Source organism: Ischnura elegans, chromosome 1 (genome assembly GCF_921293095.1).
Source record: "Ischnura elegans chromosome 1, ioIscEleg1.1, whole genome shotgun sequence".
Taxonomy (NCBI): domain Eukaryota; kingdom Metazoa; phylum Arthropoda; class Insecta; order Odonata; family Coenagrionidae; genus Ischnura; species Ischnura elegans.
Window position 1 is genome coordinate 136634535 of NC_060246.1, and position 12856 is coordinate 136647390.

At 39.6% G+C, this 12856-nt stretch overlaps 1 protein-coding gene across 1 annotated transcript in view; it reads left to right on the forward strand.

Moving 5' to 3' along the window:
- The first annotated feature begins 652 nt into the window (after positions 1–652).
- Positions 653–12856, forward strand: part of LOC124170596 (siderophore biosynthesis regulatory protein URBS1-like) — an 82100-nt gene continuing 69896 nt past the window's right edge. Inside the window, exon 1 of the mRNA XM_046549416.1 lies at positions 653–948. The gene's annotated coding sequence lies outside the window, so the exon portion shown is untranslated. The remainder of the gene's footprint in view (positions 949–12856) is intronic.

A 12856-nucleotide genomic window follows, 5' to 3' on the forward strand; every position in this document is an offset into this window, starting at 1 on the left:
TATCTAGCTTTTCCTTCCGATGAAGAAGACATCCCCCCCTTCCCTTCATTCTTTTGAACGAGAAATTATATGCTTTGGTAGGTGTCTATTTAAATCAAAATTTCTGTCTGTGGGGATTCTCATATGGTGGGAAATTTTTTCAAAATATCAAACATAATATCCAATTGTTGAAGAAAATCTTTAAGTAATTCATTTTAATTTGCATCAATCAGCAATTAAAAAGAGAACTTTTGGTCATTAACTACAGATAAAATCCATATAGATTTCACTGTGTCGATCAACAGCATTGATCATTTCTTTACCTGTTATTTAATTATTATTTTTCGCCGCAGCTTCTACAAAAATTTGGCAATGAAGAGAACAACTTTTATATCGATATAAATAAAATTCCTTGCTGGTTAAAACATGCATGCAAAGAAAAATTCATGCCCTTTTGAATTTTTCGTATCATTGAAACTGTAGAAAGGTACAGTATGAAGAAAAGTTGTTGATATTTATGGTTATTGAGGAATTGGCAAGTTAAATTTCAGCGACAGTCTGATTTTCCGCATAAGAGGCATCCTCACGTAGTTCCATTATCGACCGCTGCGGATTGCTTCGCTTACAGCGCCGTTATGTGGTCAAATACTGTACTATCTTAATACATCTACTTTCACCATATGACGTAAATAACATGGCGCATCGAGGTTTCGTAATTATATGAGGTGCTGTTTTCGAGATTATTAGCTTTTACTACTTCTGCTATGGTTGATACAAAACTTGCTTTTGAGTAAATCTCCGTGTGAGTGCCTGAGTCATTTGCTTCGTTACTCGCCGCGTCTCATCTGGGTGCGTGTTGTTGTCACTGTCTGCTTGGTAGCCAACTCAGCTGAGAGGAAGCGAGGAGCATTGTGCACTTGTCAACAATAGTTGGAGATAAGGTTTCTGGCGGCAGGCAGAGTTTGAAAGGTAGGAATTCACTCTAATGTCATGAAATCAAATGCATTCCTCATCTCCATTATTTGTATCTCCTCCTACGTTACAAGCGTCACTGCGTAGCTGAACTGTCAGTGCATGTTTAGGGGTTGTGTTTACGGACGCTTTGGATTGCCTTCAGTATTTAGCTCCCAAGAAAACGTTCTGATGAAGAGAATTCACTTATTGTAATTGTTTTCCATTCGTGAAATTGTCATTGCCCTTGAATTTGAATGTTATTTTGGTGTCAGTGTTGAAGATTCGGTTTATTGCCTCTTGTCATTTCTCGGAATTGAGCCAGGGTGTGAAATCATTAACGCTGGTAAACAAAATACCGGTTGTGTCTAATGACTTGTCAATGCAAGTTAAGTGTGAGAGACATAATGTGCATTCTGTTGGAGGCTGGTTATAGAATGCATTATATTCCGCTCGATAACGTAAATTCTGTTGCGAAGGTAATGCTAATGTCTTGAGTAACAATGATATGTTTGCCATTGATCTCGTGGAATCGATGTGTAATGCGTGGTTAGATGTAATGTCATTTAGCCAAAATCTAGGCTTCTCAGCATATATTATGTTCATAGCAACATTGAAGAAGGGTCAACTTTACTCCGCTTCCTTGCTATTATGATTCGCTTACCTTGGTATCCAATTTGATACGTTTTTATGTTAGTTTTTTCATCTTTTTATGGTGTTGTCAGTTGTGAACTTCCACTCTTCTAGTTGGTCGCACAATCTGGCAGTATGAATATACTTCTGCTATATAAATATGTATAGGGTGAAAATAGAAACTGCCGGAGCGTTGACGATATCCCAAAATCTACGTCAATTGCGTGGGTATATGTAGCTCCTTTAGAAAATTCGGTGATGACTCTAATGTTTATTAACCCAGCCATGACCCCGCGTTTTGGCTGCGTCTTCTTACGTGCTAGTGTAAATTTCATCTTGACTTGTTTTTTCTGATCCTTTTTTTTGCCGGCCCGTGGACCATGCCTTAATTTTGGAATAAAAAAATATTCTCTACCTCTTTTCAATTCATACCATGCCAGATAGAGGTAGATAATATAAGAGATTTCTTTTTTTTTTCCTCGCTGTTTTCGTCTTTGAAGATCGAACCTTTTTTTGCAAATTAGGTATTAAACAAGTGGCATAATTAATTTAGTGGTTTCAGCCCACGTCAAGGAAGTTGTTTTAAAATTTATTGTCTTATATGTTGAACTTTCTGTCAAAATACTTATTTATTTTCCCTGCGGATGAATGAGTAGAACGTAATGAGGGGAGCTGTCACATTTAATAATTACAGCGCCGAGTCGTGTGAATATATCTATCTTTGCCAGGTTGCCTTTATGTTTTGTGTGTGGAGAAACTTGAAAGAATGCCGCAGCATGCTATTCGGTGGCGCAGGGTCGTTGCCTGCGGAAACCCTGATCTGCCCAGTTCCGAGGTGTCGCGTATCTCTTCCACGTAAATATTCGATCGTAAATGAACGGCCCTGATAGACAAAGCACACCTTTGGTGATGAATCTCATCTTGTTTACATATCGTTAATGACGTCATTTGTGAAGACAATCCGTGCTGTTGACGTCATCCTGTTTGGACGGAGGTCTTTTGTACGTTTAATTTCCGAGGGTTCAACCCTCGTGGACGCCTTAGTATGCGAATCTCCTGCGTCTGTTTGTTTTTTTGTGATCGTAATTTTCATTCCACTTCGGTGAATCACCTTTTCTCTTGGATTGTTTCCATTTATTTATTTTTTTCGGCACTCATTCATTCAGTACTTCAACTTAAAGGTTAGTTGGATAGGAGAGGGTAGAGCTCAACTCAGACTAAGCTTTTGCATTAACATAGAGGTAACTCGCGGGTTATCAATGCAGTTTTTGATGCAGCCTCTAGCTCACATGACTAGAGTTTTCACGGTTATAGTCCTGCTTGTTTTCCCAAAGTCAATTCTTATTGGCATGATCTTTGGTTGGAGTGTTCAAATGCTTCATCCGGGTTAGAGCACGGGTCTTTATAAAACTTTCCCCTGTTGGCCTCTGCGAACCTTTCATTTAAATTATTTTATGGCATATGTACGATGTGATTCATGTGAAGCTACGGTCGCTCCAAGAGTACAGCGTTCGTAATTCATTGCAAATTCGCCGTCGTCCGCTCGCGTGGCTCTGTTTGACAATCGAGAGATACCTTTGCCAGGGAACATTTCTTTGCCAGGAAACGTGCCTATCTTTCCCCTCTCCTCCCCCCTTAACCCTCCCTACTTGTCTCCCTGCTGATATGAAAAGGCGCTCGCCGGCTGAGCGCCTTCTAAGTCATGTCGCCGCGCCTCTCCCTCTCCCCTCTACCTTATGTTCTGCATTCTCCGCTGGCCATCAAGCTCGGCGGTGGAATTTTTCCACCCAGGAGCGTTTCGGGGAATCTGTTTTGACTCACCCTTTCGTTTGAGCTTGCGAGTCGAGATTCCCCCGAGTGGTGGGTCAGTGACATGCGACGTGAATTTTTAATTTTCGGGGTGGTGTCTCAGGAGTGAGTCTTATTTTTCATAAGTTATAAAATCCGAAGATTCGAGCGTGATAGAGTGGATTATTTTCCATATTGAAGTAAATACTAGTATTTTTCTACGATTATAAAATTTATAAAACCTTCAAGGTAATGTAGTGACATTGAAACCGAGGTCGTAATAAATTTTACTATCGTGGAAAATTGCAAGTATTTATTTCAATATTTTCTTTCGTTAGTCGTCCACGACCAGTACTTGCTCTATCTTCAGGAGCCTTAAACCGCGATTTGAATAAAAAAGAATAATCATCTTCATGCCAGATCTACTCCACGGGCTGACTCATTACGCTTGTGGCAGGGGACACGAGCCGTTATTAAAATGGCGAAGATGAATTAAAATTTTTAAAACGTGCGTGGTGGAGATATTTGACGATAGTGTCCCACCTATTATTTATTTAAGTCTCTCTTGGTCGAGGAAAACTAATTCCTCCACCTATTCGTTTCGCAAAATATTTCTCCTATTTGATCGTTTCCATGAGGCCAGGAAACAAGGTGATTTTCCAACGTGATGTTCTCAGTGTCCCTTTGAAAGATGTGTCTAAATAGCTGGAACAATCCAAGCCTCGGTCATTTCGTATATTGATGCATGATTGTTGCAGAAAGACGCATCGACTTATTTTGCCACGATCGCAGAACCGCTCTGTGGTCAGTGTTTCTTTTAATACGTTTTAATTCTTTGTGAGTGTTCATAATTAAATGTTATTTTAATCTGGACCGGTTCCGGTAGTAAGTGAAGTTCACGGCCTTGCCGTACTCCAAAGGCAATCCGGCATTATCATAAAGTCACCTTCCTTGGCCGAATAAGGCTCAGAAATATTTTCACTAAAGACGAACAGGCAAATAAGAAAAACACATGGAAGGGCATTCATTTTAAATTCATCAGGAAAATCGTAAAGCTCCCAGGAAAAATAATTGGATTAGGGCGAAATGCAATGAATAGGCGTGTGGTCGATGGACACCCTGAAATCGAAAATATAATTTTTTTCTCATTTAATTTTCGTTTAAAATGTTTTTAAATTAATTCGATGGACAATAGTAATTCTTAGGTGATTAAATAATTCCTTCTCTGCACTTTAAATTATCTTCGCCTGCCGAATGTCATTTTGCTTGAGGAAAGAGGTGGAAAAATGAGTTCTTGTGCTGGAATTATAAATGAAAATCATTTCAAATCTTGTATTAAAAGTAAGGCTGGATTAGTGCTTGTTTATCACAATCTAATCTATTAGATCTAGACTAGCTTATAGGGTAATTTAAGGGAGTGGTTTGTAGCATACTCTTGTTCATGTATCTACCGTATTAACGTTCATGCATGCTGATTCCTTACTGCGCAATGATATATTCTAATCAATGTTTCCCATGGGGCTCGTTAGCCAATTTCATATTACTGTCGATTGTATTAGAGTTCAGAAATAAGACCCATATTTTTCCGTTTTTCGATCCATCAGCGACTTTTCGAGCTATTCGCGGCGAAAAATCGATTGCCTTAATTCTTTCGCAGTTAAGTTGATGACGTCACCAACTCATGTCGAGCGTGCCGCCGATTCTCCGCTACTTCTCCATCTTGTGCGTGGGAAGCGTGCGTTTCATTGTTTATTGCTCTCTCGTTAGCAGTTACTTCCCTCAACGTAATGTTCTCCCTGTGCGAGTAAATGAATCTGAACTCTAATGGCGTCACCAACTCGTGAAAGGTGGGCGGCAATTGATGACTATCAGCTATTTCATAATTCGTCAATATGGAAATTAATATAAATTACTTACAATTAGTTAATTACCTCCTGGAATCTCAAATGCTCAACACTTATTTTTCTGTTAGTACGGGGAAAATTAACATCAGTTGATGTGATTGAAGGGAAATTGAATGTTTGAGAGAGCAATCACGTGTGAAATTTCTTTGACCGGGATTCGAACTTGGGCGCCGAGCTTTCCCCCATGGTAGGCGCGGACTATTTCCTCCGCGTCAATCCAAAACGTCTTTGAGTTGGGTCAAGAGTGATTAGGTTACACGCTTGCGAAATCCGAAATTCCCTCAAATAATGCCATGTTTGGCGTTGTGATTTCCTATTTGGCGCGCTGTCGATACGAGGAGAGGATGATGGCTTTTGCCGGACAAGGAATTCTGCCGTGGGAGTTGAGGATAATTGGAATCCGGATGTTGAAACTTTTACTTCCGTGAATACCGGTGCGCAAAATCCCCCTGATTGCGTAGGCCTCAAGACTTTCCAAACGCGCCGGCTAGCTTTGTGTCCTCCTATTACTGCGGCATCTTTCTCTTCTAAGCTGATTCCTAGTTTGGTGATTGAGCATTTTCCTTTGATCACTCGAATCCTGCGCTGTACATCTTTTTGTATCGACTTCTTTTAACTGATGCTCGCGATTTGTCGAACGTCTCCTTATTCTGCGGAACGAATTGACCCATTGACGTGGATAGTCAATCGAAGATGCTATTGGAACCAGTACCTCCTGAAGTCGTGCCAATTTATCGGATGGGTTGAGCTTTCCATATTGACGAATATCAGAGGTTTTTTTCTGGTAAATTATGAAAATTTTCAGGAATCAACCTCATGGCCTCAAAAATATTCCAGCATTGAAATTTAATAATTAGAAATATCTTCAAGTATTTTGACTCCCCTATTATTTTTACTCGTGAAAATAAAACTGGGTGTTAATATGAAATATCGACGCTTGGCCCCAAGAACTTTTGAACCCATCTCGCCTATGCCACTACTGCGCCCTTTCTATGGACTCAAATCTTTATAATTTCGGTTGTATTTGTTTATTTTAGCTCTTTTTAGGTAACTTCGAGAATGGAATTTTATGGTGACTCTATTTTTAAGCCGTCTTACTTCAGAGGTGAAGTATCTAGTTGTAGTTGGCTTTTTTTGCAAAAACACTATCGTGTTCGGAGTGACATCTAATAATGGTGCAACAAGCCATACGGTGATGAGGGCAGTTTTTCGGGTACTCCAGTACGGTTTCGCATTGTTTATCGCATTTCAACTTGGGAAAATCATGTAATCCTTATTTTTCTCTTGCTATGGTTTTTCATTTTTTATTTTGTTCATCGGAAGTGAAGTATTTGTGGTAAGTTTCATCTGGAGACCACTCAAGACTAACTTGGCAAGTGAGACACTGGTCATTTTTATCTGTCATTTTGGATTACAAGTTAACGCGTAAAGATTGCAAAATGCTGGTCTCTTCATATTTTACTGGAAAAGACGGTGATTTATCAATGGGTAATTATAGTACCCACATCCTTTTAATGCCAAAGATATCACATGGAAAGGTAAGGTTTTTGTGTCACTATGTGCAGTGCTGTTTTTAAAGCGCTCTGGCGAAATATACGGAAAATTACCTTCCTAGCTTCACGTTCGACCTTCTAGATTTAAGGAGCAAGACGTGACGAGGAATACTGTGCATGTGCGGCACGTGTCTTCTTCGAATCCCTCTGTAATATTTGCGGAGGATCGCATCCGCTGCCTTGTTCCAGTCGTTTGATAAAGCCCCGCTCCAAATCCGAAAAAACAAACTTCGACTCCATTGCTAAAGAGCCTGAGCAACGTGCTATAGCTTGCGGAGCGATGACCCGGCATTCGTTCTTGAGTCTTTTTGGACACCCTCCAAGTTTAGATTACGGTCTAGAGGGAGGCTTTCCACCACTCTAGTCGAGCACCTGGAGTTTCGCTTTTCAGAGAAATGACGAAGAATCTTGCATGCTGGCTTGTAGATTAAGGAAAGATAATTTTTAGTCCTCGGCATCGGTGTGACGAGAATGACTATAGAATGCCCAACTGATGTATTCGTATCCAGTGGCAGTTTGATTGATGCTAATAATTTTTTGTTCCAAAATGATGTTAAAAATGTCATCGGCTTATCTATTCATCAGCTATGCTTAATGTGGACGTCGAAACGATTTCTTTACTTAAAACTGAGTTCTCGGCGATGGATCAATTCAATAGGTCGCATTATCACCTTAGTTTGGATTCAAGTCAGTGCTGATGGAGCACTTAGTAGGGATTATCTGGTCGTCGTTTAGAGTTGCTTTGAGTGGAGCATATGAGTATACTACAATACTCAGTCCGTTTATCGGAGGAGATATCTCAGGGCAAATATGTGTATGCCATGATGTGTACGCATTAAGAGATGAGCAGGGTCAACATTGTAACTCCAACTTAAATGCTATAATGGAAAATAAAAAAATAGCTAAAGGTAAACTTTTAAATATTTTTTTTCAATCCCGATTCTTCAATTTTTCGCGATGGTGTTATTCACAGAAAATAAAATATTCAATCGAAATAAGCAGCGTACGAAAAAACACTATCATTATGGGAGAAGAAGGAGTAAAAAAAAAATGCATCGTAGTTTTTTCCATCCATAATGAGTTGGGATTAGTTTTCTCATAATTTTTCATTTGAATGCGGCTGTTAATTTCTCCTCAACAAACGGCAACACATCATCCCCAAGCGATCATCTATCCATCGTGGAGTTTATATTAGAAAAAGCGAGGCCTTGCTTAAGGAGGTTTAACACATGTTCCCTTGCTCGTTGATGATTGCCTTAGGTAATTGAAAAACCCTTTTTCGGGGGTATAATCCTTACAAAATGAATTGGAATTTGGATGTCCTGTCCTCGTAACAATTCGCTGAAACCGATTACTCGATCAACTTCAAAAATATAAAACGAGCGAGAGCAATTTTCGGATTCTGCACATGCGACCAGGATTTAAGTGGTAACATTCGAGAGCACGTGATGTTTCTGATTGGCTGAATACAACGATAGCGTTTGTTTTCACGTTGCTCATTTCTATTGGTAAACATAATTTCCATTAGTTTATTACTCACGAAGAAGGATTTCAACACAGTCTATTTCGGAGTGTTCAATTTGCTTACTTTTTACATTGCACGTAATAATGCTGGAGTTGGGGTTTTAAGTGCTATCCTCAGCTTTTTGTTTTTTTTTCACTGCCACATCTAGCGTCTTCGTAAACATAGGCAGAGTAAATATTAAAATGATGGGTAGACTGATTCCGCCCAGGCGACCAAGATTGAAATGACAAAATCCAAAATCACGTGATGATACAGATGGGCTGATTACACCGATAAAAGTTATTAAAGCGTCTCTTATTTCGATAAAATTTGTTTCAGTAAATTCGATTTGAACGAGGAGAAGCAATAGGATTTTAATTAAATATGTTAATAGGTTGTTTAATATTGTGCGTGCCAGAGCACTTAAATGTAGATAGAACGATGTTCCTGAGTGGAGATGTTGAGATTGAAAATATGTGCAAATTTGGGCGAACTACCTTTAGTTTGAACATGATTAAAAAGCTAATGTATAAAATATAACTGTACCTAATCACCCATTTCTGTACGTTCATTCATAACAGTCATTGCTTACAACAACTGAAAGCGTAGTACCAAATATGTATACCTAATACCTATGTATAATGCTTTACAATCGTTTAAGTCGACGCGCCTGAATGACGAGAACCTTCGTCATCCATGCGCAACGTGTTAATGCGCTAACTTTTTCGATTTCCCGCGGTAAAATTGAAGTTCGGGTGTTTTAATCGTTGACCTGAGCGTTTTGTTAATGCACTGCCACATTGAGCGCCTTTGTACCTATTAGTATGCTCCAAGCGGTCCATTCAAAGCCCCTGTGGCCGATCCGCCAGTTTTCCCCGTGAGATGCGGATGAGATGATTCGCGCGGAGAAACGACCTTGGAGTCATCCTAGGTATGATGGTCTCCTCCCTCCACTCACCCTGTTCCGCTCTTCCATGCTTTCCCTCCCCTACCTCCTATGACTACCCTCTCTCACTCTCCCCCTACTTTCCCCTCCCATCCCAATGCGCCTGCTCGCGGCGCCGTATTCGGCCGTGACTTCATTCGCACCGATTCCTGGAGCTCTTTTAAGTAGTGAATGAAACCATTCGATAGACTCACACACAGGCATGGTTATGGGCACATGAAAACGCCCTTTCTCCGTCTTTTATCCACTCCGCACTCAATATTCCCAAGCCTTTTGCCCTGTATTTTGCGATCCATCCGAGAATCGAAGGAAATTGTTCGGACCGTCATTGAAGAAGAGACCAGGGAAAATTATCATGAATATAAAATTTTGACTTTTGTGTTTTTCTCCAGTATTAAAAAAACCGGAAAGTACTCAGAAAATCAGAGTAACATAATGGCTGCATTGACATGTATTTAATTTTTATCATGGATTATCAGTTGCCACAAAACATTAAGCCCGAGTCAAGTGTGTAAAATTGCACTGTGACCAATGACATTTGTGTAAACGTACCCCGCATGTAAACGTTCCTCTGTCTCCCCTTTTTCATCGTCTGATGTGAATTTGGTCTCCTCATTATATATTATCCGGAAATTAGATTTTCAAATCAGAAGTTGTGCATAAGCTCTAATTGCGATGCAGCGCTGAGCTTGGGAAATATGTTGATGGTAATTGGGACGCAGTTATGACGGGAAACTAAGTTAAAGTTCGTCATACCATCATAGGTGTAGTATGGTATCGTGACAGGCATATCGGTTGGTATTTGACTTAGGGTTTTTGTAATTGCTTAGCCTCATTGAGCACACTAGTATTCTTTCACTTCGAGCGTTCCATTCACTGCCCCTGTGGCCGATCTACTGGCGTCCCCCGTGGTGTGTCAGAGTTCAAATCCCAGGAAAAATTGCTGGAGAAGCCGTGATGAAGGCATTAAAATATACCGACACGTTGACCAATACTTTGCATTTAATTCTTTAAGACCTATACTTTAAGACACTAATCAACATTAAAATCATGATATAGTGGCATGGCACCAGCGCGTCGGCGTTTTGGTGAGCTCATTAAGTTTGAACAAGGCCCTATTAAAATATAAGCTTTGATTTGTATTATAATAATTTGAATAAAAGCTCTATAACATTGTAGTGCCTTATTTGCGTCTTGATGTCATCTTGGAGGAAACATTTTTCAATCACTAATGCTAAAAGTATTTGAGTTGCTAAGCCACCTTCCTAGCCATAGGCTTCCCCGCGTGGTTTTGCTAGCGGTGACAACTCGTAACCATATTGCATCTTCGTCCTCGTCTTCAACCGCTCGCAAAACCGGCGTTTCGTGCGGGAAACTTTGCCCTTTGACTTGGCTTTTTCGAGCTTAATGAAAGTCCCGTGGAATTTTCCTTCGAGTTCAAATTAAGTTTGTACTTAATGAGGATACAAGATAAAGATACTCTTCTTTACTCGGAGGTGTACTTGAACTGCTGATTTGATCGATTAATTTGGTTTTCCATTAATATTTGATAATTTTAAGTAATATCGTCTTTTGTCAACCTAATTCTCAGAGTTTTTTAAAAATAGAAATCTATCTCTAGTTGCTATAATACTGGGCTATAAAATTACTTTTTCGTGTTTGCAAATTAAAGCTTTCTTGTTGAAACATATTTATTACGTATCTTTGGTACGTCATTTCTTTTTGCGCAAATTATTGCTTCCTCTGCATTTTCTACCTCTCTTGCAGTAATGGTGATCTAACCTTGTTAGCGCGGAACTTTATGGGAAGAGATCATAATTTAATTTTATGTTGGTCGTGTTTTTGCAATACATGCCATTAAACCCTTTTGATTTTGTCAAGTCTTCCGCGAAGAAAATGTCTCAGCTAGTGGCCAATAGTTTACTCGCCACTGCCCCTGTTAATGTTAGGATATAGAGTCTGCTTAGGTGCCTTGATCAAATTTTATTTTTATCATCTTAGATTTGATTTATCCTCTTGAGGAATACGCAAACCTTAATTACACATTCTACTATTGAATATCGATTTGAGTCTTCCCCGTTTTCACTTGCATAAACGTTAATGGAACACATTACGCTCAAAGCTCGTGTATTGTGAATGGCATTGTCATTAGTATTGCTGCGACTATGATTCCAATTGTATGGCCTTTCAAGGCCTATCGGTTATGTCTATTTTTTGTAATATTAGGATTTGTGGGACAAGTGTAAGTTCTTCATTATTTCAGATGAAACACCTAGAAATGGTATGATTTACCGATAGCATGTGAGAAATATATACCACCGATTAGTTTTTATTTTATTTTTTGGATATTTAATTCGTTGGAAATTTTTATATCAAATTGCTTAGCGACGCAATCTCGATATCGTTGGTGGAATATCGCGATATGCATACGGATAATGTTATCCAACGTACTTCTTTACCGTTAAGTCTATATTTAAATTATCAAAAATATCCCGGGCAAAGACATTCATAATATTAAAAAAAATAAGCTGCTAGGGATTACGCCCCTGTCAATAATTTGCTAGAATAATTATGAAGTAGGTGGTTGATTGTTTGTGCAGGAGTGACTATTGATCATGCTCCTCTCTGTCGGAAAGTGTCTGTTACAGGTGGTGTGATAGGCCTACTGTGATAGGCCTTAGCGGCGATATTTACAGTTGACTGTTTTCAGATAAATTTCTTGCCTTAACACTTTTTGTGCTTTGGACGTAATATTACGTCACATGAAATCTTTTGATTTTTTTCCACGGGCGTAAAATTACGCCATCCGTCTTTTGGAAAATCGTAGTTTGCCATATTTTAACAGAGTAAATCTCTAAATAAAAATAAAAACAAAATCCAAATTCATTCTTTTAAATGACACCGAACACCTATTCCTCGCGTCAAAGGTTGGTCGACTAGAATAAAAGCAAAATTGAGCCTGAGACTATAGAGATTGAAAGCAAAAGTATTGAAAATGGCCAGCACTAAGGTAGAGGTCTACAGTACTGAGGTCTGCACGGTAGTTGTTGAACGACAACGTAAAAATGAGGTGCTCGTAACGGATTCAGTGAGTGATGTTTCACAACTCACCCGCGAGATACTTACCTACCCGTGAAGGTGGGTGGGATATACTCGCTGTTGAGCGACCATCCGTCCCGCATTCTTGAGGGAGAAATTCTCCGTAGACGATGCGACTGCGTCAGTGTTGTTTAAGGGGCACGTACCCACTCACTACTTACGTACGTATGTGCTCGCGCACGTAAATCGCTGTGAACGGGGGCTCTGTTTCAAAGTATGTGGAAAGGAGGCGGCACGTCGTCTCAGCGACTTCTTTACCATGCGAATCGCGAATATCTCCCTCATTCTCTTACCCGGCTTGAGGCTGGAATGCATTCTTCACTCTACTGTGGTGTCTTATAGTCGTCTGAATGATTACAGATCCTTTATTTTTATTTTCGTTTTCTCAATTTTTCCCAGACTCGTGACAATCTCTGCTCCTTTTGTTTTGGAAAAGTATCGTTGACCTACCAGGATCCATTGTATGGAAAGATTTGATTTAGAAAATATATTTTCGTTT